This window comes from Chanodichthys erythropterus, chromosome 15, assembly GCF_024489055.1.
Source record: "Chanodichthys erythropterus isolate Z2021 chromosome 15, ASM2448905v1, whole genome shotgun sequence".
Classification (NCBI taxonomy): domain Eukaryota; kingdom Metazoa; phylum Chordata; class Actinopteri; order Cypriniformes; family Xenocyprididae; genus Chanodichthys; species Chanodichthys erythropterus.
This window is the reverse complement of record NC_090235.1, coordinates 34914781-34927041: the sequence shown is the minus strand read 5'-3', so window position 1 is coordinate 34927041 and position 12261 is coordinate 34914781.

Genomic DNA, 12261 nt, shown 5'->3' with positions numbered 1-12261 from the left:
AAGCCCTTACTTAAATAATTTAATTAAGTATGCTCAGTCAAAAGATGATAACTTATGGTTATTAAGAATTCATAGAGGCTTCAGATATTTTCAATTTTATTTATAGTTGTTTTGAGTGGTCACATTACTGTGATACTGTTCCTTTCAGAAAATTCTGTTCTAAGCATTTACAGAGACTCAAATGACAGTATGTTATATTTCAGAAATGGAGTTTTATGTGCATTCATGGGGATAATCCAGTTTATTCATGGTTGATTTCAGACATAATTTCCTTTACTTGATTCATAGTATGATTATAAGTTCTATTTTTTAGCCAATTTAATGAAATTAGTGAGTTGAAACAATGTTGAGTCTACTTAGAACTAGTTAACCTAAATGGTTAAGATCCCTCTTTGTAAACTTGATTTATGAGATACTGAACTTTACGTAATTGGACACAAGTTTAATCACATTAGTGTAATTTGTTTAAATTCAACTTTTGTTTAAAGGGTCTGTTCTCATACTGTTACCTCCTTTTGACAGTGAGTTCACATTATTTTGCAGTTTTACGAGATGAGATTTATTTTATCTTTCTGACTTGATCACAACCAAATCCGTAATTTCACAAGTAGGATTGAGTAACCTTGCTCCTAAATTCAGGTCAATGGTAGGAAACAATGATTGTAAGTATTATTTGTTTGAACAAACAGCCAATGAGTTAAAAAAAACAACAACAACAACACGAAGTGTCCTAAAAACAAGCAGACAGGGCAAAGATCAGCCACTTTCTGCTGGTGTGTGTTTCCAACAGACCTTCAAACATTCCCAACCCGCAGACTGTGACCTTCCCCACAGGGTCGCCATGGAGACACCGTTAAGAATCCACTCGTTCCTAAGCAGCAGTGGTCAGAGTGACTCAGCCAAAGAGAGAGAGACAGAAAGAGAGAGAGACAGAAAGAGGGAGGAGGGTGTGGGAAGACAGGGAAAACAAAGCTTGCTCCAGCAGTTGAACATTGGACCTCATCGTGACATGTTACATGGTACGCGTTACGTCACTCATTTCATAATTTAATGGACAACTGAGGTCTCTTCTTCAGTCTTCACCCATCTAAGACATGTTATCTGAACCTTTTTAACATTACAAAAATATTTTTCCTTCATTATCTTGTCTTTGATACCAGTAAAAATATCTAAACATCCTTAAAACAAAATAAATCTGCCATAGAACTGTGTGATTATTTCATTTTCCCCACGATTCTCAGTCAATACCATGGTACAGTGATGATGTTAATATCACAGTGCTTGATATTTGCCATGATACTAACAGATTTGTAGTCAAGACCAGATCTAATACCAGATCAGATGTAGAACTAGACCAACATCAAGCCCTAAGACCCAGACCGATTGATTTCAGTCCAAGAACCAGCCTGTCCATGTTTTGTAAAGTGGCTAAAAATCCATTCAGATCAGATTATGCAAGTCTTTCAAATGATCTTTTATGGTGAATATGGACTGTCCCAAACTCTGGTTGAGGTAAATATCACCTTTAGCAAATAGCAAATCAGAGATGTATGAGTCTACAATCCAAGGCCAAGATCCAGACCAAGACTTTACGTTTTAAGACCCATAAATAGATAAACATGTAAATATGTGATGTGTGCTGTCTTCTTAATAACACCACACACTACACTAAATAAATAAATAGTCAGCAGTGAGAAAACAGCAGTTAAGAAAACATCTGATTATAGTGATGTGGTTATGTTTGATTGCAAGCTTTGCAATTCGGCACTCCATTCAAGTTATGTTTATTTATATAGGACTGCAATAGGATATACAATTGACTGCTTTAAAGCAAGCAGCTTTACATTCTTAAACATGAAAAAAAGTGTCTTTGTCTCTGTTTAAATTAGAATTACAACTTCAATTTCTTCTTTAAAGTAGCTCTCCGGTGTGTTCTTTTTTTTTTTAACTCATGTCTGACCTTGACGGACTAAACAGAAGAAATTAAGATTTCTTGAATATTTAAAAGTTTACACATTAAAAATGTTAGGAGTTGGATAGAGTTATTGCCATGGACCAATAGGTGAACGTGATTTCACCAAGTACAACATTCCAATCAGATGTGAAGGACACGTTTACAGTTTATATTAAGTTTAGGCTTACAACCAGGGATAGGTAGGTTAACTTTCTTGCTAATTAAGTTTTTGAAGATCATTTTTAGTCCATCACTGCTAAAAATGAACACTGAAAACTTACTGCCAGATTCTGGAAGATAGATTCTTCAAACAGTGGTACAAGAGAACATGGTGCTGGTCCTTCAAGAGTCACTCTCAATCTAAAAAAAAAAAAAAAAAAAAAAAAAAACCACAATATTCATGTATTTTACAACACTTCAGCTTGTGATTCTTATGAAGTGGGGGTTATTTTTTAGGATTCTTTACCTAACCTTAAGTCTCTGAGATCATGACACATTGTACTTCTGGAGACTCCAGGTTGGTTGCAGTTCTGGAAAATGGTGGCGCTGGAAACTAAAGGGTTCCTGATAAGGATTAGTTCACTTTCATCTCCTTAATTCTTTTTCAGTTAACATGCATCTTTTCTTTTCCACCTGTTTTTGTCTTTTCCACCTGTTTTTGGCTGACCCAATGAGCATTTCGCTGTTCAATGGTCATGCCTTAACTGCGATTTCTAGTATTGCATTAGTACTGCATCCTTCTCATGAGCGTTTAATAATTTTTGACTTTTCAGTCTGAGTTAAATCTCTTGTTTTGGCTCATTTTATATGTTTTTCATTTCCAGCCTTCATGAACAATTATATATCACTATATCACTTGATCACATATAAAATTAATAATAGTTATTAAGATTGATGTGGTTTGGGATTGGTAAAATGTGTCTGGAAAAAAATATGATCAGAAAATCATTTATGAAAACGTTCATCAATATAATTTAATCAATTATGCATGCACTATGTATTCATTCAGGTGCAATGTCGCAGAAATAGAAACCACACATCACGTATTTCTGTCATGGCTTTTCTTTTTGTAAGTCAAGGTAAAGACTGAAAAGAGAGTTTAGCCAAGCAGATGTGAAAAGACATGGAATGAATCACAGAAGTGTTATTTGTATGGTCAGGCCATAGTATTTGTCCAAGCTGTGGTGCTTTACAGATGTGTTTGTGTTGAATGTGAGACCGCAGCAGTGCTCAGAGTCATTGAGGGCTCTTCTGAGAGAGGACATATCAGGTTGCCTGGCATGTAGCAGCATATGTGTGTGTGTCTTGGCTGGACGGAAGGACCTGATGCTATAGTTGAGAAGAGGGGGAGGCTGCAGGAAAAGAAAAGAAGAAAAACAGTGGCCTAACGGCTTTCTCTCAGTACAGCTGAAGGAAGCTGGGTAAAACTGAGCTGATGGGGCGGAGCGAAAGCAAAAGACAGCAGGTGTGCAGAAAAATACATGTGTGTGTTGTTTGTTTGTGGTACAACAGGATATAAAGTCCCAAGCCACAACTTGTTTCTTGGCTGTCTTGTGTGTCTTTGGCTGGTTAACCATGCCTCTTTAGCTGCTTTCACACTCACTGTCACTCGCTGTTCACCTCCACATCCCCCACTCCTCCTCACGTGTTGCTGTCTTTATCTGTCTGTCTCACCCAGCGGGAACATGGACGCTCGTTGCACGTGCTCGGTCACAGTCTGCACCCAGCGTGCTTCACACTGAGCTGTCTAAATATGCATGTGACTGACAGTAAAGTCATTCATTTACTTTATTAGGGGGAATAAATACTGTTTCCCAGGAGGGATGTAGAAATAAAGTGAAATTATTACAAACACCCAAACAAACACAGAACCACAGCAATTGCCATGTGCAGCTTAGATAAGAACTTAAAGTCTTCTTATCTGTGCAAATGTTTTCTGAGAGTTATAGTTTCACTTTTACACAAACAGATATCTGTGTTCAGGCGCTCACTCGAACATAAAGATGTGTCACATGTAGTGTAACTTTAGTCAAGCAATACAAAAGGGGAAGTTGTTATAATAATGAAAAAGACCTGGGCCTTAGTGATTTCCCTGATGGCTATTTTTGTCTTGTTTTCTTATGATTACAATTTCATTTTCTTGTGATCTCAGCATAACACATGTGCTGATCTCCACTTTCTCACGAGAAAAAAGTTGTACTATGCCTACCATCTCTCTGTTCAGGCACAAACCATTTACAGTTTTTTTTACAATTGCTTACAGACTAAAATTAAAAATAACACACAGTTACTGAAACCTTACACCCAAGGAGCAAAACCTCAGCCCAGATCTGCACAACTATACGCACATTCTCAGCCTCACACTTTTTGCAAAACACTACACACACTTCTCTACATCTAACATAATGTCACTTCTTTGCCATTTCAAGACACAAAATACCACCCCTACAAACCAATTGATTAAACATGGCCGTCAGGTGTGTAGACACTTAGGTGCTTAACTGTAAACTCAACAATCAGGTGTAAGCACTTTAAAAAGGCAACAGGTGAGTTTGCCTGTCTTCAACAAAAATTGAAGGCATTGTCACAGTAAGAGGAAGAGTTAGGAAGAGAGGGGCAGCCCATGGAGGAAGGGGGGTAGAGAGAGGAATGGGGTTGAGAGAGGAAGAGGGGAAGGAAGAGGTAGACCTGGAGGACGTAGACAAAGAAGGCGGGGACCTAATTTATCAGATGCAATTTGAGCAATTTTGTTTTAAACCATGGGTTAACGTTGACAGGGACAGAGAGTTGGACAGAGTTCAGCCCAACCTCAGCAGATATACTTTTTAGCAAATTGCACATTTCGACAAGAGTACAGGTAAAAAAACAAACAAACAACAAAACCAAAAAAACATCTTTTCGCTGCTGTCTACAGTACAATATAGCTTACTATATGACCTACATCAGTACTATTTGGTACAATTCACTTTGTTCCATGTTTGAGACAATGTCTTGTGTGCTGTCTTCTGACATTTACTGTAACATGTATTTTAATTGATCTACATAGGATTGAGGGTTGAGAACGTAGAGGAGGAAGGGGCCCCATATTCACAGAAGAACAAGAGAGGGCTATCATAAACATGGTTTTGGCCAATAATGCGACATGTCTTAGAGAAATTTAGACAAAAATCCTGAATGACCACACAGTTTTCAATAATGTCCATTGGGTCTCTCAATCAACACTGGGGCGAACCCTTAAAAAAACATCACGTACAGATGAAACAACTCTACCTAGTGCCATTTGAAAGAAATTCTGAAAGAGTAAAAGACTTGACGGCATGAATATGTGGAGGTAAGTAATATCCACTTCAGTAGGTATGTACACTGCACACAGAACCTGTTCTTTCTTTTTCTTTTTTTTAGAGAGTTTTGCTAATTGATGCTGATCCAATCCACCATGAATTTATCTTCATAGATGAAGCTGGGTTTAATCTGACTTAAGTAAGAAGAGGGAGAAACATCATTTGCCATAAAGCTATTTTGAATATCCCAGGCCAATGTGGAGACAACATCACAATGTGTGCTGCAATCACACAGAATGGGTACCTCCACCGCCATGCCAAGTTAGGTCCTTACAACAAAGCCCACATTCTCACATTTTTAGACAGACTTCACAACATTGTCACAGCAGAACAACAAATGGATGCAGAGCAGATGAGATATATTGTCATCTGGGACAATGTATCTTTCCACCGATCTGCTCTGGTCCAGAACTGGTTTCATGATCATCCACAATTTTCACTCCAATACCTCCCACCATACTCTCCCTTCCTCAACCCCATTGAAGAGTTTCATTTCGGCATGGCAGTGGAAGGTTTATGATCTCCAGCCCTATGTCAGGATACCCCTCATTCAAGCCATGGAGGAGGCATGTGACCTAATTGATGCAGGGTCAGTGCAAGGATGGATTCGCCATTCAAGAAGATTCTTCCCTCGCTGTCTTGCGATAGAGGACATCGTCTGTGATGTGAAGTGCTATGGCCAGATCCAGCTAGGCAAAGAGATGTGTGAGATTTGTTTGTGTACTATATTGTATTTAGAATGTTCTGATTTTCAGTGCAAAATGCAACCTTTTAAAAGCATGGATGTATTGAATGGTTTTACAATGTGGGGAGAAATGAATATTTTCATCAATGTACAGTACTGGTCTCGTGTGTGGGATTTTTTTTTTTTTTTTTTTTTTCAATATATTCATGTACTTTACTCTAACAATATCTCTGAAAAAAAATCAAACCCAGACTATATCATTAGAAAAGTATAAAAGTTACAAGAGTTTAAGATTGAGCACAGCAGTGTGTAAATGAATCAAACAGAATCAGAATGTATGAACCATGTGTGTTCCATACGGTGTCAAAGATGGGTTTTGTTAAATTAATGTAAAGTTTTCAATAAAGTGTAAAGTGTTTTATTTTGCAAAAGAACTGAGGTGTTCTGCTACGTGTGTGTGTGTGGATCTGTGAATTGTATGTAGTGTTTTGACAAAATGAGCCTTGTTTTTAAAATTGTGCTTAAGCAATCTTAAAAAACTGTAATTGACATTTGTCTAACATCATTCTACCAGAATGCAGTCGTCTTAAGTTAAGTTGCCTGAAATTAAAATGTGTCACATCTTCAAAGTCACTATATACTGTGTAGCCTACAACAATAAAGTTTCTTAAGAGTCAGAAAATGGAAGTGCTAAATTATACTGACAGACATAAAGAGATATTCCAGTGTGAGTGAGCCCAGATCAAAGGAAAAAAACAAATTTGTTCATCCATGGCTTTTATTACCTCCAAAACAAGGAAGAACTAGAGAAAGAAAACACATTTGATGTTAAAATCACAACAAAACAAGGCATAAAATCATAACAATGCATGGTGATAAGTGATAAAAGCTACACTGAATTATTATTATTATTTTTTTTTAATTTTTAATTACTTTATTTTAGAAAAAGTAAAAATATATATTAACATTATGAAATAAATATATTAAATTACACCAACAAAGCTAATTTAACCCTTTGATGCGCAAGCTATGAAAACCCTTTCTAATGCGCAACATGGGTCAAAAATACCTGTATTTATTTCCTATGTAATTTCAATCATGACTGAATGTTTCTTCACTGAATCTTTGAAAGAAATGTGTTTTATCATTCATTTATTCCAGGTATTCCTTAAATATCTTGTTTTTGATTGTCAAAAATCATTATGTTCATTTATTCTTTCTTACTTTATAAACAAACACAGTTTTTGTATGTCTACATCAGTTTTACACACATGGGTCAAAAATGACCCGTATTCATTTCCTGTGTTATTTCAATCATGACTGAATGTTTCTTCACTGAATCTTTGAAAGAAATGTAATTTGTCATTTATTTATTCCAGGTATTCCTTAAATATCTTGTTTTTGATTTTCACAAATCATAGCTTCTGTATTTCTACATCAATTTTACACAAATGGGTCAAAAATGACCCATATTAGAAACCTTTGCAAATTTTCGCAAGTAGGAACATATTTACTGCAGACAACTATTCATCCGCCACACATTTCACGTCTCAACATGGCTGCTTTTGTATATTTGATGGATGAAAGTCATATTATATTTCATATAATAGGCAGTGTTCCTAAAAAGTAATAGTTTTGAACAAGGTTTCTGTCCAACAGTGAAAGTATATAATAAGTGTATTTGAATTTGAATATTTGAATATAATCTTGTGCTTTTGATTTTCTTTATTTAGAGTGTTAGTGGCTGGTCCTCAGCAGAACTGAGGTGGATGATGACATCACTGTAAAAAAAAGTTGAAAGTTTACTTTGCGAACAGTCAAACACAATTTAAATGTGTATGTGCAGGTTGCACACTTTAGACCCATGTTGTATATGTCCAAAACTGTTACTTTTCAGGAACACTGACAGATTTAAAGGGTGACCAATTGCATTGATTTATGACAAAAAAAAACAAAAAATTATGAAATATATAGCCTAATATATTAAATATAATAAGACTTGCATCCATCAAATATACAAAAGTAGCCTTGTTAAGATGTGAAATGTGTGGCAGATGAACAGTTGTCTGCAGTAAATATGTTCCTATACTTGCAAAAATTTGCAAATATTAAAGATTTCTATATGGGTCATTTTTGACCCATGTATGTAAAATTGATGTAGAAACTGTGTTTGTTTATAAAGTAAGAAAGAAAAAAATAAACAATTATTTGTAGAAACTCAAAAACAAGATATTTAATGAATACCTGGAATAAATAAATGACAAAATACATTTCTTTTATAGATTTAGCAAAGAAACACTCAACCATGATTGAAATTACATAGGAAATGAATACGGGTCATTTTTGACCCATCTGTGTAAAATTGATGTAGACATACAAAAACTGTGTTTGTTTATAAAGTAAAAAAGAAAAAAGTAACATAATGATTTTTCACAATCAAAAACAAGATATTTAAGGAATACCTGGAATAAATGAATGATAAAATACATTTCTTTTATGGATTTAGCAAAGAAACACTCAACCATGATTGAAATTACATAGGAAATGAATACAGGTCATTTTTGACCCATGTTGCGCATTAGAAGGGTAGTGATACAAAAGTGAGAAAAAAACAATTAAAATGAGGATTTGTGAGGATCAAAAAGAAGTTAATTGACGAATACCTGGAATACTGAATGATGAAATTAATTTCTTGCAAAGATATAGAAAATAAAAACTCAGCCGGGTCATTTCTGACCCATGTTGTGCATCAAAGGGTTAAAATTAGTAAAAAATAAAAAAAAGCTCCTTAAGCCAAAAGTATACTTTGTTTTTTACATGTACGCTAGGAAATGCGTATGCGTACCGTGCATGTGTTGTAAATTTAGCATAGTACGTTCACACTGTATACATACAGATTATCTAACCGCTGATAATTTGTACACTCAGCTCACACATATGCTTGCTTTATGCACTAATTTGGTCAGCTGTGGTATACTTCAATAAGCTGTGTTTGGCTGTATAAATTCACTCACCAGCCACTGGTACAAGCTGTTCAATGGCTCGTTAATGCAAATATCTAATCAGCCAATCACATAGCAGCAAATAAATGCATTTAGACATGTAGACGGGGATGGGTCTCAATCGGCTCTCTGGATTCCTAGGTCATGAATCAGTATATCATGTACACAAATTTGGACACTGGTAAAGGATACTGACTCACTACACATTGGGACACTGATGACTCTATTTCCGTCCTCATTGTACAGCATCACTGGTATTTATGAACAAAAGCAGAACTGATATCTTTCTGACATTATTTTTAATGTTATTTACAGGACACTATGCTAAATACTTTGCTTGTTACATATACGTGCAACATTTCAGCTGTAAATAATTTAAAAATGTTAGCTAGATTATGTTTATTTGTCTGTGCTGAAATATAATTAAATAATGGTAAAAACATCTATCTCGATCTTGTCTTTATGTGTAGTGAGTTTGCTCACATGATACAGAATGCCACATGCTACAGAACTTCCATTAATGGAACATAGTGAGCATCGATACTCCCTGGTTTTCACTATGCTTTGTGGGACTTTTTAGGGAGCAAACATTTCAGTGCACTGAAACTACTCCCTGACTACTGAACTAGGGAACTGATTGACCCATGGTCAAGACGAACTGGTGAAGTTGAAACTGACCATCTGAATGGAGAAGAAAAGTGATTTAAGTGACTTTGAAAGTGGCCTGGTTGTTGGTGCCCGACAGGCTGGTCTGAGTAATTCAGAAACTGCTGATCTACTGGAATTTTCATGCAAAGCAATCTCTCGGGTTTGGAGAGAATGGTCCAAAAAAGGGAAAATATTCAGTATACCAGTTCTGTGAATGAAAGTGCCTTGTTGATGCTAGAGGAGAATTGCCAGACTGGTTTGAGCAGATAGAAAGGCAACAGTGACTCAAATAACCACTTGTTACAACTGGGGTTTGCAGGAGAGCATCTCTGAATGAACAAAACATCGAACCTTGAAGCAGAGGGGCTACAGCAGCTGAAGACCACACCAGGTGCCACTCCTGTCAGCTAAGAACAGGAAACTGAGGCTACAATTTACAATGGATCACACAAATTGGACAATGGAAGACTGGAAAAATTGGTTGAGTCTCGATTTCTTCTGCGACATTCAAATGGTAGGGTCAAAATTGGGCTTAAACAACAATGAAAACATGGATCCATAATGTCTTGTATCAACTGTTCAGGTTGGTGGTGTTGGTGCAATGCTGTGGGGGGTATTTTCTTGGCACACTTTGGGCCCCTTAGAGCATTAAACACCTCAGCCTCCCTGACTGCTGTGCTGACCATGTCCATCCCTTTATGACCACAGTGTACCCATCTTCTGATGGCTACTTCCAGCAGGATAACACGCCATGTCACTAAGCTCAAATTATCTCAAAGTGGTTACTTGAACATGACAATGAGTTCACTATACCAAAGACTATAAAGACGGTTCACTCCTATTAGTTATAAATGGGAGAAACTGCAACGCGCAATATAATAATATGTCCCGCCTTCTAAGTAAAAGAGGCATTTGCTGATTGATAAAGTCATTGCATCACTGCAGCTGCCATTAGAAGCCCTGGTTCCCATAAAAACCTGAGACTTGCGCTTAGGACTGCACATGCGCATTAGCTCGTCTAGCCTGAAAAATCAGCTTTTTTAATGCTATCTAAGCATAAGAAACAATGGGATAGTTCATGTCAGATTTTATTGCTGATCTGAAATATGTTATTTAATTTTGAGTTCGCCAAGCAGTTTTTGAGATTTCAGGATTCCCCCATTCATATAGATAGGACTTGGTCTTGGATACCCGAAATAGCTGCCCGGAGGCATTGCAAATATGGCCGCTGAGTGAACAGACTTTCCTTGAAAGGGACTTTGACTATATTCAAGGAGCCTCGACAGTGAAGTGTGCTTTGGCCTTTAAGTTAACAATTGCAGGTTACCATGGTAACTGCAGTTTTTACAGTGTTTAGACATTATGGATCCAAGTACCTCAATGTAAATGAGGTACTTAGTGGGCATTAAATTAAATGTGTAGGCATTAGTCTTCTTCTATGGCCATTTTTCAGTTTTAGTTCATCTACTGTCATGGCAAAAGTTTGAAGAGAGTCTTACACAAGTTAAAGCACTTACACTGGTAAATGTTAAAATGCTTACTATTTTAATTGCATGCTAATCGGCATTTTTGTCCAAACTAGTAACTACCTCAATGAGCATTAGAACATCTATCATGCAGGGTAGCTACATCCACAATGAAATCTCATTAGTCCAAAATCCAGCTCCTCATTACTGTTCATAAAAGTCATCAAGTATCTTCTGATTGGTTGTAATTGTGTCACGTCATGCAAGAGTTTCACATTCAGAGATAAATTGCTTGTTACTGGACTCTGCTTATGACATGTTAAACTGTCTGTTTAGGTTATTGTATTTGGCAACGTAAGTATCCACTGCATTCTCAGCATTGTAAATGAGGTACTTAGCGGGCATTAAATTAAATGTGTAGGCATTAGTCTTCTTCTATGGCCATTTTTCAGTTTTAGTTCATCTACTGTCATGGCAAAAGTTTGAAGAGAGTCTTACACAAATTAAAGCACTTACACTGGTAAATGTCAAAATGCTTACTATTTTAATTGTATAGTTAACATTGTCAATGATATATGTAATTTTACAACTCTGTTGTCATGACAACTTAAAGCCTAAACCGTAAGACAACCATGACAACTTTAAGCAAAATCAATGTAAGCTATTTCATAAAATCATAAGTTTCACATTTCTGCTTTCAAATCCCCATTTACAATGTTTCACCATAACATTTCCTTTTTAAAAAAATGAATACAAAGGACGAATTGAAATGATTTTTGTGGTAATAAACATTGTCACATTAATTAATTTACTGTTTACTACTAAAACCTCCAGATGAAAATCACTCTACAGCAGATGACTTTGTATGAAACGGTCTATTGTGTAATGTTTCTTGAAAGCGTTTTGCAACTGAACTCCCTCTGATCAGAGTCCAGCGTTCCCTTCACTGAGCGCTGTGTCATAACCAGCCTCTGACCTACATGAACACTGAATGCCAGATGTAGATCCAGGACAAGAGCCGGTCTTGCCCAGTGCTTAGCGCACACACACACACACACACACAACCACACACACACATGCACAAACACTGCGTGAGCCAGGGTGGAGAGAAAGGAGGAAAAAAGAAAGAGCAAACAAATCATGGGGTGGGGAAACCACATTCCTT